Source organism: Dermacentor variabilis, chromosome 10 (genome assembly GCF_050947875.1).
Source record: "Dermacentor variabilis isolate Ectoservices chromosome 10, ASM5094787v1, whole genome shotgun sequence".
Taxonomy (NCBI): Eukaryota; Metazoa; Arthropoda; class Arachnida; order Ixodida; family Ixodidae; genus Dermacentor; species Dermacentor variabilis.
The window spans coordinates 666245-680787 of NC_134577.1; the positions used below are offsets into that span (position 1 = coordinate 666245).

Below are 14543 nucleotides of genomic sequence, written 5' to 3' on the forward strand. Positions count from 1 at the left end.
AATCGACGCGTACGGTGGCTAATCGCGAGTATTTGTGCGCGTTGTAGATTAACTAAATGAATCCAGAGCGCAGGCGATCGTGCTGCTTTTACTGGAGCCAGCCTGTCCCAAAGAGGGAACAAAGTATCAATGCAGCTGGAGTGCGTCGTAAGAAAGTGAACCGACTACAAGAACCGAATAATTGTGAATAACGCTGAATTACTAACCAACCTCTCAAAGCACTGTGCTTTGTTCCTGTGCTAGCTGCATCTTTATTAATTAAATCATATTCCAATTAAAACGGGAATATCGTGTGTTGGTTAGTGCTTATCACTTCGGCTTCGTATTATAGCTGCTAAACTAGGGAGTGGAAAAATGGCCCCACAAAACATACAAGGCTCAACCTAAAGCATTGCAGAGAAGACACTTTTTGAGGCAGTGGGCTCTCGATAGCCGAATTAACCACCGATGCCAATTTGGTGTATGCTTTAGATCCAGCACTCTTATTATGAGGCACTGTTGGTCTTACTCCGAGTTTAAGTTGGCTCACATTTAAAGTACACTGCATGTACGATCACTGCACAGGACAAAGTTTCATTGGCTGTTTTCACTTCCTATCAGCAGTTTCATGTGTACTTATTAGCAAGAGACTGTATGAAGAGAGCTACACAAGAGCTATATGATGACAGGTGTGATGTGCCATACTTATGTACTGCATATCAATGTATAAACGAATGAATTTTCTTTATGTTCCCCGGAACACTTGCAGGCAAATGACAGCTTTGACAAATCAACCTATACTGCATTCTGTATTCCTGTAAACTGTACTGACGCCCTCCAGGGCAATGGGGCACTGCAAATGACTGCTCTAAATGCCAATGGAATCCTCCTATACATTGTGTATTCTTTGATAATACATTGTAATCATGCCTCAGTGGCATGTGTTTTGTGTGGAGTTTACACACCACCAATTAAATGCCGTTTATGACTTTACGACATGTCGCTGTTTTGACCATGAAACAGTGGCGACATCAAGCCTTCCGAGAATACTGCACTTCTGTGCCATTAAAGCACTTTATTTTTAATTTTCTTTGCCTCTGCTAAAAAATCAAGCCACTAAATGTGGCTTGCCGACCTGTGGGTGTACCTATTTATGGCCTACCATTGTGCTACTAAACATGGTAGTACCTTTTATCAGTCTAACAAATCCCCCATTATCATTGTGCAGACTTGTCCAGCACTGCTCATTCGCACCATAGCATAAGTAATAGCGAGCCATGACTGCCAGATAAGAGCCACAATATGTACATGACCACTTGTATGCTGTGCATCAATGTTCTTGGGGTGATTACATTCTTCAAGAAGGAATACCAGTTCACCCAGCAAACCATCCTCCTAAAGTGATTTCGTATTGTGCAGTATGAATATGTATTTGGTGTTAGCTAAATTGCAGATGTCTAATGGATATGCCTAATGTATACTGATCAGGTCTTCAGATGCTCAGTGAACATTGATGACTCATTGAGGAAATTAAACAGCAGCCTGGAAAGCAACCTTTAAGAAAAGGCAAAGAGGCTGGACTGTTCTAGGAATATATGTAGCAGCTATATGTGCTACATCACTATATGTGTAGTTGTGCATATTTGTTGACCAACTGGGCATCAAACCTAGAAAAATCAAAACCTTTCAACATGTTTACTGCAGCACGGGTGGGCTACAGCAGTTATTTCTTGTGTGCTGCTGTGCAGGGCGTTCCTGCATTTTTCTTGTTGCGAACAGTTCTGCTGAAATTTTTGCAGAGCCCTCTGTGGCTGCAAAACATAATGAGGCGCTCAGATTTTCTTTGCCGAGATAAACTCGGCACTGTTTAGCATGGACCAGCCCAGGTCATCCACGGTAGCCGATGTGCTTAATGTGTAGACGTGCCTTGCTCATCCACGAGACGTAAAGGGTTAAGCAAAACGAGAACTGAGATGCAAAGAAGTATACAAAACAAAGTTTTCTTGACATAATATGTGATGCATGCAAGCACAGCATTTCTTTTTAAACTAAAATTTTAGCGCTCGTAGAGTGGCTTTTCCATGAGTTCGGTAGGGAGGGCACAAGAAAAATATAACTATTGCAAAAATACAGCTTAGAATATTGTCCTTACGGAACAAGTGACAGACGTCACCTCTACATCAAAGCACTTTCGTAACATCTCATGTTCCAGGGAAAGCCTTTTCTACGTTCTTGTCAGGCTGCAAGAGCGAATTCTTTCATTTGATGTGGTGGTCACTGTAGCTGCAAATTAGCTTTTTGTTGCTAGTGCTAGGTTTTAATTAGTTTCATATTTACAGAGCGAATCCAGTGTCTGTAGCTAATATTTCTATACTATGACAAATATTAGACCAGTGACAAATGGCAAAGATTCTTTTTGCTGAAGGATCAAGACAAAAATAAGCGCACATTTAACCGTCGTGAAACATGAATCTACTCAACATAGTGTACAACTGCTTCCTGTCATACTTTCTGGTACAAAGCCTCACCAGGCAACCTCCTCCCACTCCCCTCATCCTTGTGACCATATTACCTATCAATATACAACTCTATCAAAGAAATGAAACTTGAATACTTGCATTCTTGTTATCAAAATCCCAAAGGCAAGCTGTCCCAGCATAGTGCGATACAAGGCCCCAAGACAGGGTGTTGAACTGAAACTCCATACAGTTTGGCTTGGGTTGTGGTACAGATACTTTGGTTCACCTTCAGCTCTTGAATAGAAGCTATGACTCGAACCCAGGGGCTTTGGAGGCGGGGAGGTAGGACAAGTTTGAGCTCCCTCTTCCTTGAGCCTTCAGTTACTGTTATCCTTATGCAGGAAAGACCCAACATCCACTCCAAATATGTGATGTCAATGTGTCCATATCAGTGGAGCTGTTCAGGTCTTGTGAACTACTTTCCAGGTCGCTCCCGAAGGTTAAGCACACTGCATCTGAAAGAAAGCAAGCAGCTGCAAAGCTGTGTCATGCAATGTTGGAGCTCAGAATAAGAGAACATTCGAAAGACGCTGCCGTTAAGCTTGTACTGGAACAAAGGACACCTAGGACAAGAATTGTAACAGCACCTGCTTTATTTGTATAGACGAGAACTGTTACTGCTCCTGTAGTGCGTGGTGAGAAGGCCAACCTCAGAAAATAATTTTTTGCAGCAATTGACTTGGTGTCACCTGAATTAAAGCATCGGTTTGACCAACCTGGGATGGACATGCTGGTGAAACTGGAATCAACGCTTATTGATAGTGCCAGTGGATGGCGATTCATAGTGGAGGAGCTAATAGATGTGCTTGGTATCTACAACAGTCATGTTGACTTGAACAATTTAATGACACTACTTGCGCTTCTGCCAAAGGATCTCTCCGGCATGAACGTGACTTTGTAGAAGATGTCGCAACAGCGCTAAAGGCCAAGTCTCAAACCGTAAGAAATTTTTAAGAACAGTTAATAAATTTCTGAGAACAGGTGATCAGGGCTGTGGAGCACCTCTTAACAGTACCTACAGCAACGGCTTCGAGGGAGTGCTTTTTTAACATGCTGAGGTGAGTAAATAAGATCTACTTATGCAGCCAAATGACATAGACTCATGTTAAAAATCTTCTGCAGCTGCATGCTCAGCATTTCCTCACCAACAGAGAATTGGAAAGTTGTTTTTCAAAAGCATGAACAAATTCGTCGCCAGAGTGCCTGAACACACAGCAACTTTCTGCTTATGCTAGATCATGACACTACTACATTATATTATTTTTATTCAATTCTATGGACACTCCAGGCGCATTTTCACCATCATGCTCCGTATAAGGTCGAAGTGCGATAATATTGCGGCCGCATGCCATATCCTGTGAGTGCGAGTGAAAGTGTGCAAGGGTGCGCCGAGAAAGATTGTGGCTCAATCTCGCACATGCAAGGAGGGAAGGTGGGAAGGAAGCGCACCGCTGTCCATCACGCACAAGGTGTGGGGGTAGGCGTTCTACTTCAGCAGCGGCTTGAGTTTGGTTGTGCAGGCCCTATCTTGAAAGCGATCTGCAGTAGGTACAGAGTCTAGGTGCACCGAGTGCTCATGTGTGCAGAGTTTATGCCACTTCGTTTGCATTGAAGAGAGAGACGAAATGAAGGGCAATTCACTCACTGCTGCTGCTGCTCTTCCTCACACCAGCATTTTGACAGTGAGTGTCCACAGTCACTGAGTGAGATGTGTTCATGTTTCCCTGTGCGCGCGCGTGACACCATGCTTGTTAATTTATTTAGTAAGCAAATGTTTACAAGTATATACGGTCATTAAAGCTACTATCTTTACTTCATATAACTGTCTCATAATTTACTATCGCAATTGATGCTTCACCTCTCGGGTGAAACTACAAGATATTTTTCTTTCTACTGATAATTACAAAGAGGACCTTTCATGTTAGTACGCCTGCTGACATGTGAAACTTCAAATAGGAGTATGTATTCTGCATTCTTTCAAATATTAGAGATTTTATATTACAGTTGCTGCTTTTGTTTCTAAGCCACTTTTCTTACTTCTCCATCTGTCATCTTTTGTAGCTTTTACTGCCTTCTACATGCAATAATTACTTCTACGTACACGGGACTAACCTGTTCTTGACTGTATATAAAACAGGTCTTATTCAGAAGTTGGATGCTTCTGGTCCCTGCACAAAAATGTTTTATGTACAGGTGGTTTGTTATCCTGGCTTTTGGAGCAAATAGAAGTATTATGAAGTTGTAATTATACAGGGGATATCAAGTGGTTGTCCAACAAACACGGTAATAACGGTAATAAAAAATAAAGTTCCCAGAAAGACCCATTTTTCTTTCTGAATCATTGTGCCTTGTTTTCCATCCAAATTACACTCATTAGTAAGATCATTTTTTTTTTGTTTCTGCTGAACCATTGTTTTACTCTTCTGACGTTTTATTTTCTTCTGTTTTCAGGCATAGCATAGTGGTAATAAGAGGTTGATGAGATGTGAACTTGCATGCCACAGGGAAGCCAGCTAAAACTTGCACCTCCACAAATGTTTTGAGCACCCCCACTTGAAGGACACTTCTGACGCCTATACTCGAACCGGTTGAGAACCGGGTCGATAACCACTCAGTAGAAATTATACTTTTAAGTGTCGTTTTCTCAGTGTGCTTGGTGATGATGTAATATTGTCACGCATACATTATATTACTTTTAAAAATCTAAGACAATGTGCACATTACCATAAAGGAGCAACATTCTTATGTTTATAAAAATGACATTAATTTGCTACAAAAATTTGAATTCTTGTCCCAAATTTTATTTTATAGCACTTTTGCTTGAAGCCCATTTATTTCTTTTTGAATAGAGCATATTTGTTAACTACCTGCTGCAGATGCGCCAATTCTGCATTTTCAGTTTAGTTATATATTGAGCAAGACAAAAATTTCACAGCAAGTAATAGTTATCAAACAACTCTGTAATGGAGTCTCACTGATTAAGATTTCATTCAGTCAATCTTCTTCGTTATTCTGCTTTGTAAAACATTATTGGCTTTGAGCTGTTCCACTGGAGGTTTTGACAGCGTGACATTCTTGGTAGGACAGCGTGATAGCACCTCACTGTGTCTGCCACAAGGGGAGTTAGTCGGAAACAAATCTCTATCACAAGATTTCACTGTAACTACAGCCTCTTTACTCCCTGATGTTTTTAATTCAGCCGATGTTCCAACGTCCAGTGTAAGCTTCGAGAAATACTCTTAAAGTGACAATTATATTGGCTATGTGAACAACTAAACAACCCTGCGTAACCATTTGAGCAACTTGCTTCAAAATTTGAACTCTTGCATCAGGAACTATAGTAAGCGCAATTAGGGTCTAAGTTGTTCAATGTTTAGCAGACGATGTCAAGCATAACCCATGAGTCTAAACTTTAACACTAAGTGTTATGGGCTCACTCTACGTCTCCCTGCACGGTGTCGGCAAATCACCCCAAAAGAGGCCTTCATGACACTACATGACAGTGCGCAGCGGTAGACCTACCGCAGGCTTGAGCACTGAGCCGAGAGGCCTGGCTAGCTCTTGCCATATGTATGGAGCTCTCTCTCCCCAGGTACACAAGATGTCCAGGAGAGTTAATGCATTTATCGCCTAGAACACACTGCCATAAAATGCAACACTACACTTAAACACACAGAGCACACTCAGCATCTGCAGCCCCCGATGGCGGACGGAAGGCAGGTGCTGCACCGTGTTAAACAAGGGTTCGTACACTCGGGCCAAGGTGTGTTTGCAGACACTACCTGTCCGCCACCACGAACTCTGGTCAGACACACAGAATGTGACGCACCAAGAACCTACGACTACTGCAAAGGCGGAAGGCAGAGCCACTCAGCAAGCCATACAACCTGGCAAAAAATGTAAATGTTTCAAGGCTGAAGCGCTGAGGGTACAAAGGGATGGTTTCACACATATCTTACCGCCTGCCTCTTGTGACCAGCACTTGTCCTTCCTGCTGCTTGACTCCCCGCATGCTATGACCACACTAGCCCAGTCAAAGCTTCTCCCCTACATCACGACCAAATCAGAAGGCAGTGTAGCACGGTACATCGGGACCTGGCGCGCAGGAAAACAGCACGGGGCCGAGGGACAGGAGTTTGGGGGGTTTCCTCACACTGGCAAATGAGCCCGGAGCCGGAGGCACCGCAACAACTGAAAGGAATTACTTGTACCGCATCCCTCTCCCCTTAAGCATCCCTACCGGCTGATAAATAAGCTGGTGGCATGTGATACAAAGGAAACTTCGCGCTTATCAGCAAGCATCAGACACAGGCCAACCTTCCTGAAAAAAGAAAAAATCGTGTGAAAGCAAATACAGTTAAACCTCGATATAACTTCGTAAAATCGGCAATTTGCTTCGTTATAACGAAATTTCGTTGTATTGAAATTTGACTGTTTATGCAAGTACATCTGCCGATAGATTTTTCTTACACGGGAAGGGGGCCGCAGAATTTTCTGAATTCTCCAAAAAAGCAAATTTGATTGAGAAAGCAATTCATTTTGTTTAATTTGGGTGTCGGTGACGAATGATACGATTTCATGCCAGGTACGTTGATATCTTCACATCGGCGGTAATTCATCGGATCCAGCCACGCTCACGCGCGCAATCCGCCCAAGCAGCTGATAGCGTCACCCGCACAGGGACAACACTACCATGAAAAGCGCCGGCAGTAGGGAGCGAATGCTCCGTCTGCCTCTCGCTCCAACGAGTCACCCAAACTCAAGATAACGCAACCTCCAATACTAAACGCACGGCAAGACAGCTAACATGATGCTGCGCTGTCTCGGCACGGCCACTCTTTGAACACGCGGCGCAGCTGCGGCCAAATCGCACGCCAACTTGTGCCCCCTCCACCACGCCCGCTCGCGCGCGCGCTTGATCGCGTTACCGCGAGCGAGCTCCCCTACCTTCTTTCCCTTTGCTCGCGCGGGAAGGGGGCACTCGTGAAGGCACTATCTTTCTTGTCTTTCCCTCGCACACTTTCGCACCTAAATCACACAGTGCGCGGGGCGCGATAGGGTCTTATTGCAGTTGAACTTTATACGGAACATTCTGCGGCTCCACTTGGCGGTCGCTCTTGTTGCGCGGTGCGCTATCTGATGTTGAATTCCAATGGCGGAGTCGGAGCAAGTTTTTCTGCTCGTTTCGGAGCAAGTTTGTTCCAATGACAGAGTGAGGGCGGGAGTAAGGTGTTCCAATGAGAGAGTCGGAGTGGATTCAGAGCGGGAGTCACTCCGTGGAGCAGAAAAAGATGCTCCGCCAAAATCGGCGGAGTGGACCGGAACTCTGCGTGACGCATTTCCTTTACCACGTTTGCCTGCTGGGAGGCGCCACCGGTCACGACTCGCGAGGAAGCAAAAGATGCTGCACGCCTGGCGAGATATCCATTCCGCACTTTTAAAAAAGCAACAGGAGAACGGCGCTGAAGAAACAAGTGACCGGTGCGGCGGGGCTGGGAGCAAACAGCGGAAGGAAATGACAACACGCAAGGCATCCTGGGTAACTCGGAGATAGAAGTTCCGCTTCCGCCTTGCTCCGGCGGCGCAGGTTGTGTTCCACTCGCGGATTTGGAGGCGTTGCTCTACGCCAGAGTCGAGTGCTCGCTCGCGGAGTCCGTCGGCTGCTCCGACTCCGCCATTGGAATTCAACATGAGAAGTGCGTTTGCGAAGAGCCGCATGTAATAAGAGCCTTTGACCACCTGCGTCCGCGGAAGTTTCCGTTTATTATCTCGGTATTATTTTGCTGCGGCAGTGCATTTCGTTATATTGACATCGCGTACCACATTTCGTTATATTGAGGTTATATATACACTGTGTTCTATGGACTATAGGTTACGTTAAATACTGCATTATATCGGGAATTTCGTTATATTAAAGTTCGTTATATTGAGGTTTAACTGTAACTCAAAGTGGAAACTATACAAAAAGCAGTGCCCAAAAAGACTGCTAAATTAAAAGTAATGTCTGGCTACACACACCCACACACACACACGGAACCCCTCCTCCTAGAAAATAAAACGACAAAATGTCCCCTAGCCTTCCCGCTCAGTCCCGAAGCTCTCGGGCCGTGTTGGGCTGAGATGCTCTAGGGGCATTGGCAGCAGCAGCGCTAGTAGGAGCTGCAAAGACGGCACTCACTTCCAAGAAGCGGGAAGAAGAAATGGGAGGCAGAGGATAAAGGGTCACAACGCTAGGTGGACACAGTGTTCTTCGTTTGCATGCGCACACTGGAGCACTGCAAAGGCCTAAATTTTTGGCCCGGGCCCGTTAGACTAATCCTGAGCCCGGCCCTGGTGCACATGACCGAGCTCAGGCTGGACGTTCATTACTAAGCTTAGCCAGGGCCTGCGTGTGCATCACCAGGCCTGGCAGAGCACGCTGAAGGGAATTTGTTGTTGATGATGATGATCGTTGATGCCTTGCCCTTTGTAATGACCGATCAGATGGAAAATCCAGTGTGTACACGCATTGAAATATTGCTTTAGCCATGGTGGTAGCTTAGCTGTTGCTCAGCTAAGCTCCAGGATGTGGGTTTGATTCCCTACCACGGTGGGCCTCATTTCAATGGGGGCGTGTACTCCATGTACTTAGATTTAGGTGCACATTAAGGAATTCTAGGTGGTCGAAATTAATCTGGTCCCCACTACGGTGTACCTTGTAATCATATGGTGGTTCTAGCATGTAATACTCAAGAATGTAAATGAAATGTTGCTTATGTGATACATGAAAAGTCATCACAATAAGAGAACAGTGACAATAAAACAGCAAAGGAAGACTTTTTAGGACAAAGTGTACAACTAACATGAAAAAGCGGATAGAAGCAAGCCCAGGGAATTCTCTTTAATGCTCTTGTCCACACTTCACGTTGCCAACAATAATGATTACACAAATTTTTAAAAGAGGCTCATGATTAATAATTTGTTGCAGCAAGATAAAAAAGTTTAAGGTTATACATGGTGAATAGCAAGCAAAAGCAGATGAAGTACCGAGTATTGGTTGTGGATGGCCTCCATCCTAGCTTCGAGGGTGTTAGCCTGTTGGCTGGCCACCTCCGTTTTCTATGCTCTAGAAGTGCGTCCCTTATTCTACCGATTGGCAAGACTGTAGTTCAGTGCTTTCAGGCTGCAACAAATTCCAGACATCGCAAAAGGGCAGGAGTACTCAAACCCTGCCTTTTCAAGTTCAGACAGCGATGTTGTGCTTCCACAGTAAGGATTTGCCTGTGCCTGCCATTGCACTGGGCACAGACTGTTGCAGCAAGCTTAGGTGATGTGACACCACGGTGTCCTGACAGCATCGCGGCAAGGCTGTCCAGCGGGACTTCTGGTGCATCTCCTTCCAGGGATTGCATTGCCTTCATGATGGTGCATAGTGCCAGGACAAACACTGCTTCAAATTGACTACACACCAGTAATGTTTCCTTTCCCGCCCATTCGAAGGACTTCCTTGTAGTTAGAAAGACTGTTGAGAAGCGTGTTTGTGCCGAATCCCATATTGATGTGCTAAAGAGATATCTAAATGCTTCAATTATACCACGAGGTAAGAGAATCAAATTACACCCAGCAGCCTCTGAATTATGCAGTGCCAATAAGACTAGATGGCAGCATGCATTAAATACTGCATCATTTGAACTAATCCACATCTTAATATCCCACTATGAGTCCTGTGTGTCAACATGTTTTAATAAAGAAAGCGATATGTTTGCTTTCTTCCCTGGACAAAACTTCTCTAGCACATTATCAGGCACAGAAAACAGAAGCACTGAGAAAAACAAAATCTTAGAAAGCTGTTATGTGACAAAGTTCCCGACAGTGCGCCCGCCGAATATAGAGGGGCGCTATTTCCTGTAAGAACTCCCCTAATGTATGCAACACGACGGCATTCGCCACCTACAGGAAACTCGGAGTACCAGGAACTTCATTCCGAGAATAATGCGTCGCCGCAGAATAGCAATATCATAAACCTTTCGAATGCGTCTTTGTCGTCAGTAGAAATTCCTGTACTTTCAAAAGGATTAAGTTTTTGTCCAGCGATTGGTGGTATCAGTGAATTCCAGCTATTCAAAGACTGGTAATTTCGCGTGAAATTTGAGGTTACTTGGGAATTTCATGGACGATCATGTGAAAACGGTACTCGTAATATACTTCCCTCTCAAAAACATTGTACTCCCCAGCGAGAGCGAGACAAATGCTTAGATTTATATATCCAAGCAGTTCAGAGGGATATTCTTAACACCTATAAAGTGCATGCGCCCTTTTGTCACAACCTATCTCGAAATGAAACCAGCGCCTTGGATCAGTTAAGCTCATGCCAAGACGTTATCAAACCAGCCAATAAAGGAGGAGTGAACAGAGTAATAAACTGCCTGGACTATATCAATGAAGCGAATAGTCAGTTATCTGTGTTTTATCAAACTCTTCCCAATGATCTAACTAGTGCCTTAAAGGTCAGGGTTGAAGAAACGCTGCTGGAGCTGTGTCAACAAAAGTTGATAGACAAAAACACGTTCCAGTCTCTAATGTCACTCAGTCCAGTAGCAGGTTGCTCTTACCTATTACCGAAAATTCATAAGCTAGGGAACCCAGGATGTCCAAATGTTTGGATGTCCAACTGTTTGGGCATCCTGGGTCCCTGCAATCCCCTATAGCCAGGCACACTGTTTTAGGTGTATATGCTCTGAACAAAAAGATTTTGATGCTAACTGCACAGACTCAAAGCATACACTCGTGGGCCACCAGTACCTTAAGAAAATTATTGATGATGCAATAAAATGCGCCAGTAACCTGAAAAGGGAAGATATTCTTGTGAAGCCAAAGCCGGTGGCGACCACTCCTGCAACTAACCTTATTTCGATGCACTCGGTGTCACTTCCAAATGTTTCTGCCATTCTCAAACGGCATCAAAATATTCTAGGCCAATGTGAAAGACTTAGAACAATTTTTCCAGAGGCACCGCAAGTAGTGTGCTGATGCTAAAAAAGACATTCGCAATTTGATAACCTCTTCTAAAATTGGTGCCCATGTACCTGCAGGTTGTAGTCCATGCAGCAAGCCACACTGTAATGTATGCCCACATATGCTAACTACAATAACAGCAAAAAGCTCTGCTTCAAACTTCGCGCTATGTATCACAGGCAGCTTCAAGTGTGACACATCAAACGCCATTTATCTGCTTGAGTGTGGTACATGCCACATAAGATATATTTGTCAAACAGAAAGGCCATTTAGAATCCGATTTAATAATCATAGTTCTCGTGCAAACCATTTCTCACACCTTCTGCTGTCAAAACAGCTATGTACAACTGGACACTTTTTCGACAGTATTAGAGTGACCATACTGGAATCTGGTTTTCCTTCCCACTCCGATAAAGTCTGCAAATCTTACCTGATATACAAGTTCAACGCTATTTTTTGTGGTATTAACCAAAACAGGAAAACTAAGATGCATCAATAATTAAGATTGACCAGTTTATATATATATTTTTAGTCGTGCACGTGGTCATGGTGGCCTCTTGTACGAGGTTTTTCTATGTTGGGAAAGTTTAGATTTGTGCCCGGCGGTTGGCATAAGCTGCACGGGTCGCATGATGACTGATGCTACGGGCGTGACTATTGCAATTTTGTGACAATAAAAAGTTTTGGGTTGATAATGCATGATATACCGGTTCTTGTCCATGTGTGCATTGTTAAATCTGTCTGCATGTGCGTTTTGAAATGCTGTTTTCTGCTGCAGTGTGTAATATAGCGCTAGCCTTCATTTTTTGCTCATGTGCAGCTTGTGCTTCTTTAGCGCCACATGATTACGTGATTACATGTAGTGATGTTTCCAATCTGCTGTGTTTTCTGGAACTGCCAGGCTTTTTTTAAATTTTTTCACGATGTATTCGCTTTGCATTTTGTTTGACTAGGGCTTGATTATGCGCATGCTTGTGTGGGATAAAGTGATAAGTGTCTGGTGTCTAGAGATATAACTGTGACGCGACTACACTTGCATTCACTCCGACGAAGGCCGGTCCTTGGGCCGAAACTTCGGTAAGAACATCTGCCATAACGTTCATCTTTTTTTCTTTTTTTAATGTTTATATATATATATTATATATATGCATGCCTGGGCAGAAAGGATGTTCCATATCTGCTGCCAAGGCTTGTGAGTGATGGCACTGGCTAACACTCCCAGGCTTAGTCCTAGTAACCCAAGAAATACCCAAGAAAATGGATGGGGAAACGGTGCCGCAGTAGCTCAATAGGTATAGCGTCGCACGCGTAATGCGAAAATGTGGGACTGTTCCCCACCTGCAGCAAATTGTTTTCTTCATCCACTTTCATTTCCATTAATTTATCATTTCTTTAATTCAATTATTAAGTACGAGTAATTTCCCCTATGTTGTCCTTGGTATCATTGTTTTCTGGCTTCTTATATATATTGAAATGGTGTTTATTGCAGCTCGTTCGAGGGATCGCAGGTAGCTCTAGATGATGAGTCCTAGCGCTTCGCATCAACAGCCCGAGCTCGGGTCTCGCGCCGCAGCGGTGGCAGTCCGCACTGTGCCACATGCATATTACCCACTACAACTTCCCCCGCGGCGAAGAGGAGCCATCCTGGCGACCTAAGGTGATGATACGATAAGGGGGTCGTGGTACGGCTTCAGGCAGCTGACGTGAACGGTCTCGCGGCCACGGCGGCGTTTGTCCGAAGATGGCGTCACCGGTTCGACCACATAATTCACAGGCGAAGTACACGCGACGATTCGGTACGGACCTTAATATTTCGGAGCAAGCTTTGGGCTAAGGCCTGGGCTTGGAAGGGCAGCTGAAGCCAGAGGTGAGAGTCCACGGCGAAGGACTGTGTGGGCTGATCGTTGTCGTGGCGATTTTGTGGATTCCTTGGGTATCCGACGTGAACGAGCGAGCCAGTTGGCGGCACTCTTCAGCATGGCGAGCAACTTCGGAAAGAGGGGTGAATTCAGAGGCATCCGGGTGATATGGTAGTTCACGTCCATAAAGAAGGAAAAATGGTGAGAAGCCTGAACGGCGGTATTGTATGCATACGTCACAAAAGGGAGGACATCGTCCCAGTTGGAATGATCAGACGCAACATACATGGCGAGCATGTCCCCAAGAGTGCGGCTGAATTGTTCCGTTAGACCATTAGTCTGTGGGTGACGTGCCGTAGTGGTGCGGTGAATAGTGCGGCACGCGGCGAGTAGCTCATTAATAACCTCGGACAAGAAGACACGGCCTCGGTCACTGAGCAGTTCTCGCGATGCGCCGTGCCGTAAGACGAAATGCTGTAAGATGAATGCGGCGACGTCGCGAGCAGCAGCCAAAGCAAGTGCAGCAGTTTCAGCATATCTTGTGAAGTCGTCTACTGCGACAATTATCCAACGATTTCCATTAGCACTGCATGGAAGAGGCCCATAAAGGTTAATGCCAACCCGATCAAAAGGACGCGCAGGACACGGTAAAGGTTGCAGAGGGCCTGTCGTATGAGAAGATGTCTTGCATCGCTGATAGGCTGCGCATGGCCGAATGTATTTGCGGACATAAGAATACATGCTGCGCCAGTAGTACCGCTGGCGGAGCCGCTCGTAGGTTTTCAGGACGCCAGCATGAGCTTGTTGTGGGTCTGCATGGAAATATGTGCATACGTCGGAACGCAAATGGCGAGGGATGACTAGCAGCCATTTGCGACCGTCTGGCTGATAGTTTCGGTGGTACAAGATGGCGTCCCGTAGCACGAAGTGGGTGGCTTGGCAACAAAGGGCTTGAGGGCATGTAGACGTTGAAGAACTGCTAAGAATGTCAATGAGAGACACAATCCACGGATCTTTGCTCTGTTCAGACGGCATGTCAGTAACAGCAAGTGTAGCAACCGGGCACTCTCTGGATGAAGGTGGCGTTTTGTCGGATTGCATGGGCGAACGGGAGAGCACATCTGCATCAGAATGTTGGCACCCGGATCGATAAATGACGCGAATGTCAAATTCTTGGAGCCGAAGAGCCCAA

The 14543-nt window shown here is 45.0% G+C and overlaps 1 protein-coding gene across 3 annotated transcripts in view; it reads left to right on the plus strand.

Moving 5' to 3' along the window:
* The window catches only part of LOC142559717 (uncharacterized), a 61729-nt gene that overhangs the window by 1309 nt on the left and 45877 nt on the right, over nt 1-14543 (plus strand). The gene's annotated exons all lie outside the window — the stretch shown is intronic.